This window comes from Electrophorus electricus, chromosome 9 (genome assembly GCF_013358815.1).
Source record: "Electrophorus electricus isolate fEleEle1 chromosome 9, fEleEle1.pri, whole genome shotgun sequence".
NCBI classification, from domain to species: domain Eukaryota; kingdom Metazoa; phylum Chordata; class Actinopteri; order Gymnotiformes; family Gymnotidae; genus Electrophorus; species Electrophorus electricus.
The window spans coordinates 9,483,493-9,496,676 of NC_049543.1; the positions used below are offsets into that span (position 1 = coordinate 9,483,493).

Sequence of the window (13,184 nt, forward strand, 5' to 3'; positions counted from 1 at the left end):
AAATCCTTCAGATAACAATCACTGATGGTCAATTAGAGGCTTAAAGTGGACAAACAGATAAACTCTTTAAAGGTTTTTCATCATAAATTACAGTGACAGTGATGACTTGGAATACTGCACGAAATGCATACAGAATACATATGGAGATGATTACCGTAAAGCACAAAAGAGTGACAGGCCTACAATTTTCCAATACAATTTTCCAATACAATATTCCAATACCATATTCCAACACCACATCACTTTATGTGCACATCAAATCTGTTCAAAGGGTTTAGGGACATGAAAAATGGATGGAAAATCTTTACAAGCAATCATTTGTTCTCATGTCAGTTGTCAAATTGCTTAGCAGAATGACAGGTGGACTAAATAATTGAACAATCTCAGTTATCAGCAGTTGTAGTTCCCAGTCTCAAATAGTCCTATTTTTCCCCCCCAAAAGTTTAATAAAAGCAGTCGTCCAAAAACACTCAAATTATTAACCCAGTCAGCGATGTTTTTTTTTCTCTTTTTAAAAGAAATCTTTGCACAGTGCAGTGAGCAGTAGAGAGAATTCTGCTTGGTACCTGAGACACTTCAAAATGGCACTAATATGAAAGCTGGTCTTTTCTGGATTAGGGCGGGTTACCCCTATACGCACCCACAGTAACTGCTATAAGTAGAGAGGCTCAAGCTGTATTTGGCAAACTCAGCAGCTTCCGAGCTTCCAGCACTTTGCTCCGGCTCTTTTGTTGGGTTGCAGCTGCTCGTGTCACACTTCATCCCTGTGTCCCTCTGCGCCGACACCACAAATCGGAAAAGCAGCACAACGGAGCAGTTTCATTCCGGAATGCCTTCTGATCCTTACTGGCCTGGGTCCTCGGAAGCTAGAGTGTGGATGTTTCAGTGGAGGAACTTAATGAAACAGACCCCTGCTAGAACAATGCTAACTGATTAACCCTGAATGGAAACCTCAATCGCCGCTCTGACTGTGATTGCATCGTGACATACTCTCCTGGTGTTGAAGTAAATCAGTATAATCTCACAGGTCATGTCTAACGAGCCCTTGTAGCCTAAACTTTTCAGAAAGTCTATATAAATCAGCATGAGCCCTGTAAACTCATCTTTAGATTAACTTCTTCTAACACCGATACTCAAAATTGCAATGCTTGTGCCTCTCATAAACAAAAATTGTTTTCTGTTACGCCAGTAGGCCGAGGTTTTAAATGGTTCCCTTCTTACAAAATCAAAGACCTTGGTATGAAAGAACTGACTATGGAAACTTACTTTTCCTAAAAGGTAGATGTTTGTAAGCAATGGCACAAAAACAGTCTGAAAAAGCACTGATCTACTTTGAATATGACATACTAACAGCACTGTCTGCACTATTACCTGTTCGGTTCTTCTCCAGCTTGCCTGCAAGCTTTTTTTTTTTTTTGGTGGGTTCTACGCAAATGTCTACAACACAAATCTAATGCAAATTTAATGTGCGGAATATAGGAAGTACAAAATGTTTTTGCATCTCTGAGCTTTGTGTTCAGAGACTACAAGTCAGCAGTTTTGATCTTTTTAGCATGCCTGCTGTCTTCAGTGAAACAAAAGGTCCATGTTCTTAAACCGTACTGCAAGACAAACATGGTGCATCGTTGCTGCAGCGATGTTTTCTCCCACAGCGAACTGCCATTCAACAGAACCACTGCTGTGCAGTGCGGCATATGAGACGCAGAAAGATTTCAAGCCTTTTGACGACTCACGAATTTGTATTCAAGTCTCACTCCAGCTGTTTACCCACAGCTGGAGGGCAGACAAACGCTGATCGGAGGTGCTGCGGAGTGGCATGTTCCTCTGCATCTGAACTTGAGTCATCACCAAAACAGACCTTTGACACATAAGAGGGTCTTTCTATGGTAGTCTCCTAACTGACACAGTATCCTATCCTTTCTATTAAATGATATATCTCTGATATTTAAATATATACACTGAACAATTCAATAAAAAAAATTATTTCATGAGTAAACCACACCATAGGGTATAATTGGTACCATGTCCAGGGTGCTTGTTGTTGGCATTATGCATTCATGACATGGTTGTGTACAGTACCATGAGCATTTCTGAGAAGTCTGTTCAAGTAAAACAAGGGAATTATATTTGCATAGCAAGTCATGTAATGGCTCATTGATCTAATAACTCAAAATTGTAAAATAGATTAATATTTTCGTTAAACATTACATGAAAGCTTTACACTAATTATTCATACAGTGCGGTATGAAACGGCTCAGTATCTTAAAGGTCACTTGCAACAAATGGTGAGCCTGCAGTGCATATCACCAGATTGTGGGTCGCTTTTAGTCTCTGGAGGTTACTCCTCAGTATGCAAATAGATGCACGACTACATTAGAAATATGCTAATTAGAAAGCAGAGAGAGATGACATTCTATAGTGCTCTCATATGTTGGAGTTGCCACTACTCTACTTGATCATCAGTCTTCTTGCCCTTTCCCCATAAAGCATTGCTTTTACAGACCTTTTCAAAATAGCTTTTTTAAACTTTACAGACTTTTTATGTAAAGGTTCCCTGCAAACTGAAATGGTCATTAACTGTGCTGAGGAAAAGGAAAATATTAAGCATCAAATGCAAGGAGGAGACTGTGCTAAAGTAAAGAATAAGAGAAATGGACTTTCTACGCCTGTCCAAGTGAGTGTGCACACTTCAAAGTTTACATGTTTGAATTTTCATTAAGGCTAGGCAAAAAACAGTTGGTACGTTATAAAATCATGTGTTTTAATGAATTTTTAAAAACAAATAAAGTTAAGGTTCAGGAAATTATAGAGTTAATTATAGGGAAGGTAGCATTACTAAGGAGCAGCAAGAATCTTGTGACTTAGTAAAAAGAAAACAAATATTTTGAAAAAATTATGTTTTGTTTTGTTTTGTTTTTTAGTAAAGGTTAATATTAAAACTTTGCTCAAAATCAATTAGTTTCTTGCCAGTAGATGTGTGGGACTTTCATATAGTATAAATGCTGGCCAACAAAAGACTTTCCAATAAATCAACAGAAACCAACAGAAAACCAAGCACCAAGTAATAGAATGTGTCAGTTCTGCTTTAAGGAACAGAATGGCCCTGAAAACTGTCACGCTATTGCACAAGATTCAGATTCAGCACCAAACACAACAGCGCAGTGAAGCTATTAAAAGGTTCCCTTGTAAGATGTGAGAAAGCAGAAATGGGTTTCATATGCCATGCAGTGGTTTGAACTTTGCTGCTTGTGGAGGACAGGAACACAGGGGGGAATATGACAATGGGCAATGATAGTCTCAGATCATCTTTCAGAGTTTTTTTTGGTTCCAGGAAGTTTTCTCACCAAATGCTTCTCCTCCAAACGCTGCCAGGAAGAGAGAAAAAAAACCCTGTCCTGAAATGCCCTTGGAAAGAGGCTGCACAGTTCAGGAACCTGAGAGGGAATATTAATCTTAAAATGAGTGGAGTTAAAATGAACTCCGGTCTGCTGCAGTCTGTGATATGCATGTTTTAGCATAATCCCTACAAAATCAATGTATGCAGCTGAATGTAGAAACAGTTTGAGAGTAAATGAACTGTTGTTATATACAAATGGGGGCTACGTTTTTAAAGTCCTACATGCATTTAAACTACCTTACTACATTTATCTGTGAAATACGTTGAAAACACATTACTGCATTCTCTGTTTAGGTTCTGTGGAGCGCTGACAACACTGACAATACTAGCAGAACCATAAAAACAACAACAACAACAACAACAACAAAAGAGTTGCATTATATTTTGGTTGTTTGTTTTTGCTTTGTTGTAAAGCCTGATGGCTTGGGGTCACCTTAGCCAACAGTCATAATGGATTGGGCATTCCCATGTCCAATAGGATCAGTATAGGTGCCTCAGGCAAAATATTGTCCTCTGGGAAGGCTCACAGCAAGAGATTAATAGAGGACACCCACAAAAAAAGACTCTTCTCACCATCACTCTTTGCCTCTTCCTTTGATGCATATTCTTTGAAAGAACGTTGTTTCGCCAAGCTGAATAGACCAGGGCTCTACTTACATGCAACCCATACCCTACTGCACAGCTCCCTGTTAAAGAAATGGGCTGCAAATCCATTTTCCCCATCCTGAGCAGACAGCGTCTAGGTGGGGTCCTTATCTAGTTCATCACTCCCCCATCCTTATTCATTTAGACCTGTGAGTTGAAAATGGCTTTTGATGTATCGGAACTGAGACAGTCAACATATCAAATACCCCAAACACGTATGCGTCCACGATTTTCAATTCTTGAGTCCATACAGTACTTCAGACCTTAGCCAAATTCTTCGCTGTGTTCCTTGGCAGACAGACATATTAAATATGTAATATTATATATTCTAAGTGTGCTAACGTGGTTTATTGCACACTAGCATGCTTTCAGATACAGCTAATCTCTTAACCAGGCTAGTGTGACGCCTGACCCAAGATGGATAGCAAAAGCTTAGGCAACATATGAACGGGAGCTTGTGAAGGGGACGAAGAACCCCTGGTAGCATGTAATGTAAATGTATTTTCTTCATGGAGAAACACAACTACCAGTAATCAGATACCAGCCCTGGTTTTGTCTTCCTACTTTCTATTCAACATATATGACTGTCAAAATTGTCTGTTTGCACTTTTCACCACATTAATTCAATCTGGATGCCAAAAGTGTTTATTTGTGATTGTCTGCTTAAGATGTCGCAGAGACTAGAGCAGCTCTGAAGTTCTTTGCTACTTGTTACTGTGAAAATTCTCCTGTACATTCTAATCAAGTTCACCAAAAAGCCACTGCACCCATTTTTGAGCAAATGAAGTAACAGGAAGCAAATCAAAGTCAGTAAAAGAACATAATAGAATAAATGAAACTCTCTCTGTATGTGTGTGTGTGTGTGTGTGTGTATATATACAAGTGTTGGTGAGAGCCTACGAAACATTTAAAAACAGGGTTAAAGATACATGAGGTAGGTATAAAGAGGGACAGATGGGAAATTAAGTGAGTATGTGTAGTAGTGCGGAGGACTGCTGAGAAGAAAGAAGAAAGGAGTCAGAGGATGAGGTGATGGCAACCAGCCAGCCCTTAGCCCGACTGTGTCTGTCTGAGTGTGCGCGCGTATGCGTCGAGCACACCCCCAGTGAGTGCAAAGTGAGAGACAGCAGGGTGCTAATGAGCACCAGAGCAGAGGCCAGGCCCACTGGCCCCGCCCTCATCCACCTACCTCAGTGCCTTCCCAGCCACAGCTGAGATGATCAAGGCACGGTTACAGCAGCCTCATTGGGCGAGGAAGTGTGGTAAGTGCCCTGGCATGATTACAAACCTGCCTGCCCTGACATGCCAAAAAAACAGTTCGGCATGTAGGCCCTGTTTGGGTTTGTCGGTGTTTTAATACAAATTAACTGAGTGCATGAGTTAAACCTTTGACAAAAGGACTCTTATGGCTGTCTACCATTAGAAAAGCCCATTTAACCCTTAAAATGACCAACTAACTACGAAAGAGAGACAGACAGGGACAGAGATGCTGAAGAGTTGTCAGTGTGAGGCATCTTTTGCAGGATTAAGCAGAGCACGCTGATCTAATGGCCTCGCGCAGGTATAGCTGGAACATCCCCTTATATAACATCTTTAACTGTAATCTCAGCAAATTATTCTTTACTCGTTGTAGCTGCGTTTCTGGATGGATTATGACCATCAGAAATACATATTAGAAACGATTTGATATGGCGTCTACGGGTCTTCCACACTCTCACACTGATTTGGTTGATGAAAAATCTAGTCTGGGGGCGAGGGCTATGGGGAAGCAAAGTTAAACATGGACGAAAAGGAGAAAGAAGTAAAGCAAGGAAACCTGCTCCAGGGCATCTCATTTTCCATTATAACTGTGTTTAGGAAAGAGATCAAAACAGTTTGGGCACTTATTTTAGGGTTTTATCTGCTTCATGCCTGAATTTATCAAAGCCAACAGTGGTGCGATGACTAAAAGTGTACAATAGGCTAAAAACATGTCAGAGACATCACACATGATGTGATGTCTGTGTGTGAAAAAACGATTGGGCTAAATACCGTGGTTTTTACAGGGTTGTTAACTCAGACCTATGCCTTTACCGAGATGACCCAAGAATTCCCGTCATCAAGTGGCAAATGTAATGCAGATATATTTGTGTTACTTGTACCTGCGTTACTATTTGCACTAGTGATAGTTCTCTCGTCTCCTAAAAAGCTCCATGAAGTACAAGAGACGTTTTAGTTCCCAGCCAAACACAGCAAGGAAAATCATTGTTGGTCATTTTTAGCACAGGTGAAATTTGCTTGACATTTATAGTCTTAAAGAGCATTTATAGTCTTAAAGATCAAAAGGTATTCTGAAATTGGGGTTTTAAAGCTAACCACAATTAATGGGGGGTGGAAGGGGGCTGCGTTGCTTCTGCGTGTTCCAGTAGCACGCGCTACCTTTTATGTGAGCATCACTGGCATGTCACATTGTTGAGCCATTCACTTAGTCGTCGGTGCATCTTCACCAAATTTGCTACACTGAGCATCACAGAAGACATCTGTCTACATCAGACGAATAGCGTCTTTGATTGCTCTTACCTTGAACAGAGGAGAAGCGCCTTTTTCTGGCAGAGTACTTCCCAGAACTCTGATAGAAACTTTGCCATAAAAGTCCCTGCGTGCTGTTAACAGACTTTACAACTAGTGAACACTACTGGAGTTTGACACTGATAGGTCTTTAGTTTCAGCACAAGTTCCAAACAAGGACCAATTCTTTGTTCTTCTAGTACACTCAGAAGCATTCTCTTCATATTATTATGGTAAAGATAAAAAGCAAATTCTGTATTAGTGAGCCTGCCTGTCTCTTTCAGAAGCTCCATGTGCTCTCGAGCCCACACAGCTTTCCTAGTACAAGATGCATACAAGAAGGGTTGTCTTGAAGGAAAAGGCAGTGGATGCACAAGATTATTTCATTCTTGTACTCTATCTTGTAAAACACAAGAAAATCCCATCAGATTAATCTAAAAAACAATACCTTCCTTGTCTTTTTAGATGAGTCTGATGATATTTACATCAGTAATTTGATTTTGAAGAGGGTACACTGTATATCACAACAGACACCACAAAGAAAACAAAGTTGTAGCCCAAAATCACATACCTCATATTGTTATGCACTCTGTAACCTGTGGATATAACAGCATCTTAGTTAAGCTGTGATGTCAATTCTGGGTAGGTGAGACATCTGTGTGAAGCTGTTGAATGTCATATAGGGTTGAAGTACTGTGGAGTTTAGGTTTTCCTATGATAAACCCCTTTAATTCAACAGAAGAAGGGTTCATCCTCATTCTCTGAACCCTCTCCTGCTGTCACCTGTAGTGACTAAATGGTCTTTAAATGCAGAAATTAGCCTGCATTTTTTTAGCCTGCAAATTTTCTAGAGCCAAATCTACTCAGTAAACTCCCCATTTTTCATTTGAGTCCTAATGGGACATTATTATTCACATTGCTGCCGACCACTATCTAGAGGATGCTTCCTTTGGATACAGCAAAGACTTTTTGTCATACTGCTGCTGTAATTTCCACTCTCATCTTGCATAAAAATACACTGGCGTCTGTCGTGAACATAACTGGTGCAAAATTACCATACCTTCTTTCATATTTAAACCATTCTCTTATACTGAAATTTAACCTAAACATTTAGATACCCAGTGTTCCCAAATTTCACCCAGCTCTGCAGTATGTGCTCAAACCGTTATGCTAGGTACAGGAGGACATTGCTCAAGATACCTTTTTATGTATGTGTATGTGTGTGTGTGTGTGTGTGTGTGTGTGTGTGTGTGTGTGTGTGTGTGTGTGTGTGTGTGTGTGTGTGTGTGTGTGTGTGTGTGTGTGTGTGTGTGTGTGTGTGCATATACCTATGGAGGTTGAGCTTATTTGAGGTCAAGCAATCTCTCTGGAATGGGGCTTCGCATCCTGGCCTGTCCTATGACCAGTGTGAAGTGCTTCCTCTTTGTGTGATGACCTTTCAGGATCCCATCATCCAGTGGCACAAGCTCACTGCAGGGCCAGAGATGGTCTGATGGCATAATTCACTCCTGGGAGCTTTAGAGATTATTATTTCACTCTCAGCTTTCTAATAGCAGAAGTTTGTAAGAGTTTTAAGATTCTGTCATGACTTTGTTATTACAGTAGGCAGGGCAGAAAATGCCAGATCATGTCAAGGACTCAAATGGAGAAACTGTCATCATTATTTAAACTTCTGTTGTGATTGCATATTAGAGGACAGTAACTCCTGTGCATGAATGACTATTGTTATGTCCTATGTTCTTTTATACAGGGATATACCAGAGAAAGAATGAATACAACCTACTCAATATAGGCCTTTTGAAGTATATGCTTGGTTGAATAACCCTTAGCTTGTTTTCAGGCATTTACCTCTAGTGCTATAAAGCTGAGATATGGCCCACCATGTCCTGATATACACAGTACCATCTTCTGTGGCTGTCAAGCAGCTGACAGAGAGAAGTCACTGAGGTCTTGGGAGGACTTGTGCCATTAACACTGAGATGAAGTATGTTGCACTTCAGAAATGCATCTTACACAGAGTCTGGTTTGAATGGTGAATTTTAGATATATATATATATATTTCAGAAAATATTAGTGAAAGTTGACTAATTATGTGTCTGTCCTTGTGATTATTCCAAACAATTACAAATATGTTTAGCTCTGTATAAAGATATTTCAAATATTCAAATTAATTCAGATATTTTTAGGCTCTTATAACATTCGATCGGTTTGCCACAACAAATGTAGCTTCTTTTTTCTTAAGGCCAGCTTGATACGTGAGGTGATGAAAAGGGGACAAGTAACATCTTCCAAGTCCCGCTGAGGTGAAGAGGCCACGAACAAATGTCTCGCTGCCAGATGGACTGTGTCCTAAGTGCGTTGACTGGGCTTGCGTGCGGAGTCTCTAGCGATGGGCGTGTGCTTCAGCGCGTCATGCTGGGGCTTCTGTCAGGGGATCGGCCCTGTGCAGACGAGTATGCCACAGCTTGTCATGTGCAGGTGACCTGACGCCTCACCAGTTGCCACTCTGTAATCACATACACACCTTAAACACTCAACACATTAAGCGTTATCACACACAGAAAGGCAGTATGGAGAAGAAATATGGTATATTTGTAATAATAATGTCTGTGGAATATTGGGGCTGGACAGCGCCATCTAATCATGTTGTTGTTCAAAGAGTACAATAGCACCATTATCGGACCTGGAGTGGCCGCTGCGTGCTACTGCGCCGCCATTTTCGTTGTTTTTTTGTTTTGTTTTTTTCAGCTTCAGTAAAGCTTGAGGCAAGTTGCTTATGTGCCCTGAAAATGTTTCAATGTTTCGCAGTAGCGTGATGCTAAGTACCAGGTCTCCATGCATCATACAACGACCTCTGCACCCCCACCCCCACCCCCCAATGGTAAATCTCTTTCGGGAAGAGAAAAAAAGAAGAAAGTAAATGAGACATTGAGAGATATTATTATTATTATTATTATTATTATTATTATTATTATTATTATTATTATTGTTATTATTATTATTATTATTATTATTATTGAGATAGTGGTCATGCGAGTTTAAAGACCCAGCAGTCCCCCTTTTTGCCTGATTCGCTCTCCACCAAGGTGTTTAAACGCACCGTGAAGAGCCGTGTGCTAAGGGCGCATGAGCCGTCGCATTCTTCTCCCCCTTTTACAATGATTTCCGCTCGGGAACATAAAGCAGCGGCGGCACCGGCGAGGTCTGAGAAATCATGGCACTCCCTGATCTCTCCCCCCCAGCGCTAACAGCGCGAGCGGCACCGGCCCATTAGCAAATGAGCCCTAACTCACGCTGACAGCCCTCGTCCTCTCCCTCTCTTCTGCTCGGCTTGGCGACAGCTTTGAGGCGTCCCGGGACGGGGGCCGATGCAGATGGCTGGCTCTCAGTGAAGAGAGGGGAGAGACTATTTCTGGGTTAGGCTTCACTAGCTGGGCCAGGTGGTTGAAGAGGCTGGGATCCTGCGGGTTTGTTTTTTTTGTGTGGGTGGTGAAGTGGAGAAATTGAAGTTCAGGGGGTGGTGTGGCGGAAGCTGACGTATTCCGGCATTGGCCTTTTTATCTCCAAGTTTTATTTATTTAGTTAGTTATTTCCAGAGTATTTTTCACTATTTATTTCAATGCATACAAGTACCCCACATGCGAGAGAGAGAGAGAGAGAGAGAGAGAGAGAGAGAGAAAAAAAAAACATTAATATTAATGTAGCCAAAAAACCTTGCACTCCGAACCTTTCCCTAAAATAAACATGCAAACGCTGCAGCTCACATCAGCATTGCAGCTCATTTTAGTTCAATAATTCAGTGAGTCAGGGTCCTCATCATCTGCAGCACTACCTTCACCATATCAGTGAGTAATATCATGTGCATGCAGACTGGAGATCTCGAGCGTGTAGAGATGCACAAGACCCTATGGAGTGCTGACACTATGGAAGCACCTGTAAAATAGAAAACGAAACCCAAAATCTTGCTCTGTAAAAACAATTTGGCCATATATTGCTGTTTAGAGGGTCTCAGTTAGATTTAGATCTCAACCCCAAATAAAACTGATATATAATCCTCTAAAAAGATGGTCCATCAAATGTAGACTCTTAACGCTTGGTGAACAGATTTGTGAGAGAAATGGGGAAGCCTGCTTAAAAGACATCACAGATATCAAATTCCATTTCTTTTACTACAACCCAGTCCAGACAGGCTTCAAGCCAAAACAGGTGCTCTTGAGACAACACTGTGGAAAAATGGGATGACATCAGATGACATCATCCCACGTTGAGCAATCCTTAGAATATTATACCATCTAGCTGCATTCAGACTCTCCCACTCGTTCCGCAGTAGTGTGTGATGGTGTATTAAGTGAATCTGCACCAAAGAAAGAAAAAAAAATAACATACATGGTTTTGCCTTAATCCTGAACCTGACTCATGTGAACCAGAGGTCACTGCTACCCTATCACCTACTATAAACCTTCAGGCACACCAGCCCTGGAGATGGTAAATCCTTTTTCTCTACATTTGTCATTGTCATAACCCTGAAGGTTTCTAGACCCTGACAGTTTCAAGCAGCTGGAGAAACAGAGGACACTCGGCCAGCTTTCTCAGGTTTAAGGTGATTACGCGGCTGGAAACAGAGTGAGGATCATCCCTCATTCGCAGATGTTATGGAGCAGTGTCTGAGGCAGCAGTTCTTATTTCAGTGTTATTTAGTTTTCAAGACTGAAGTGTAACATCAAATAAATACATACATTTTCACTCAGAATCTAACTGGATTTTCCGCATATGTTCAGAGAGTAATCCGCTACACTGAATTCAAGGGGGTTGTACTTGAAATGTGGCTAGATATGAGCGCGTTAAAATATTTTGATCATACAACACCATATGTATGACTAAGCCAAGCCTGCCATAGATGGACTTGTACTTTTGCCCTGAGGCGGAGGCGAGAGCGCCAGTATCTCGCCTATCAGTCTACAACAGAGACTCAGTCATAAAATGTCTACGCCAGCACATTCTCACAGGAATACAGAGTGCTCACCGACAGCCTGCTGTGGCCTAAAGGCGTGCTACAGAGAAGAGGGGACTTTTCTGGTTTCAGTTCAACAAACTCTCCAAAGAAAGACAAATTAAGAACTTTTGAAGCCCATATGAAAAATCCCCAGAAATGCATATTTAAAAGAAAAATTCCAAGTTTCATTTCCAAATATTTATAGCAATTATAATATTTATACATTGGAATATATATACATTGGAAACAACACAATAAATAGCACTGGGGCCAAGAGGACATATAAACAGGATTGTTTGCTAGGCAGTTCTCTCACGGTGTCATCTTTGTGTATGAGGTTAATTGTATGAAATGCAAAAGAGATAATAGCCACATCTAGAGGTTTAAAAACCGGATAAGAATAAGACAACAACTCCTAAAGGATTATGGCCATTACTTGACTTAAAGCTAAGGTTTATCAAGGTCGCTGGTGCATTTTGATGGAATGGCAGCTGAGTATGATCATCTTACAGAACCTCAAATTCCCTTCGTTCTTTTCTGAATTTTTTTTGTCCGCCGCCATCCTCTCACCCATCATCGCTGACCAGTGCAGTGGCGATGAACCCGCTTTTCATGCCAGTTCAGGCCACGCCCTTAACGACCATCTGGGTCGCCCTCCTCCCTCAACTGCCACTCAAACCATTAAAGGGCAATTTAGAGCCACTCCACCAATGACATATAAGGGGGGGGGGGGGGGGATCGCTGGCACTGACCCACTTCTGTCCAGCCAGCAGGTCGGAGCAGCAGGCTGAGCTTGGAGTACCCAGAGGATGTTATCTTCCAGGGTGAGGTAGCGCCGCACGTTCCGCGTCCGTTTCAACAGCGTTCCGAGGGTGATCCACTAGCAGTAAAAGGAAATTAGCAGGGGATCCAAATTTAGGCAGGCATCAGAATACTCACAGCCAAGTCTTAGGAGATAACAAGGGGGAGAGAGAAGGAAATAAACATTGAATGCATTTTTCTGTTGGCAGCGCAAAGCCCCCCACCCCTTAAGATACACTCGTGAGGATATGGTAAACCATTTTTTTAAGTGTTAGAAAGCTATAAGTATTCCTCTTTTGTGGTATCTGGTGTTGCTAAATGAGATATATGAACGTTCTCAGTTGATGTTTTATTTCTGTTCCGCAGCTAAAGTATTGGTGTTTTTGTAGTCTACTGTATCAATGGCCTTAATATATTTACTATATCAATATCATAATGCCAGTACTGATTTCTGTGAGAGCCGTACAAGTTAAGGTAAAAATCCACGTGTCCTTTAAAGGAACATTTGGCACGTGACGTGCAGAAGTCTTTTTGCTGAGTGAGCGCAACAAAAAATAAGTCTGTTCTGCAATGACCAAAGGCATTTCCTAGATCAGCACTGTTTCTCAAACAGCGCGGTGAACAATCTGATCCGTGATCTACGCGGGCACGTTACGCCCTCGCGATTCAGCTGACCTTCGCCGTAAAGCATTTACGCGTAATAAAGCGGGAAGGGAGGGAGACCGGCGCCAGCAGCGGCGAAGAAACGGAGAGTAGCGGCGAGTGAGAGGAGGATTTCTCAACTACGTCCGCTAGTTTCCG

General features: G+C 41.5%; 1 long non-coding RNA gene across 1 annotated transcript; it reads right to left on the reverse strand.

Moving 5' to 3' along the window:
• Positions 1–8,622: 8,622 nt before the first annotated feature.
• LOC118242020 lies at positions 8,623–10,014 on the reverse strand. Its single transcript, XR_004776504.1, has 2 exons — positions 9,690–10,014; positions 8,623–9,095 (listed from the first exon to the last, which is right to left on the reverse strand). It is a non-coding gene; the product is annotated as an uncharacterized LOC118242020 (long non-coding RNA).
• Between the last annotated feature and the right edge of the window lie 3,170 nt (positions 10,015–13,184).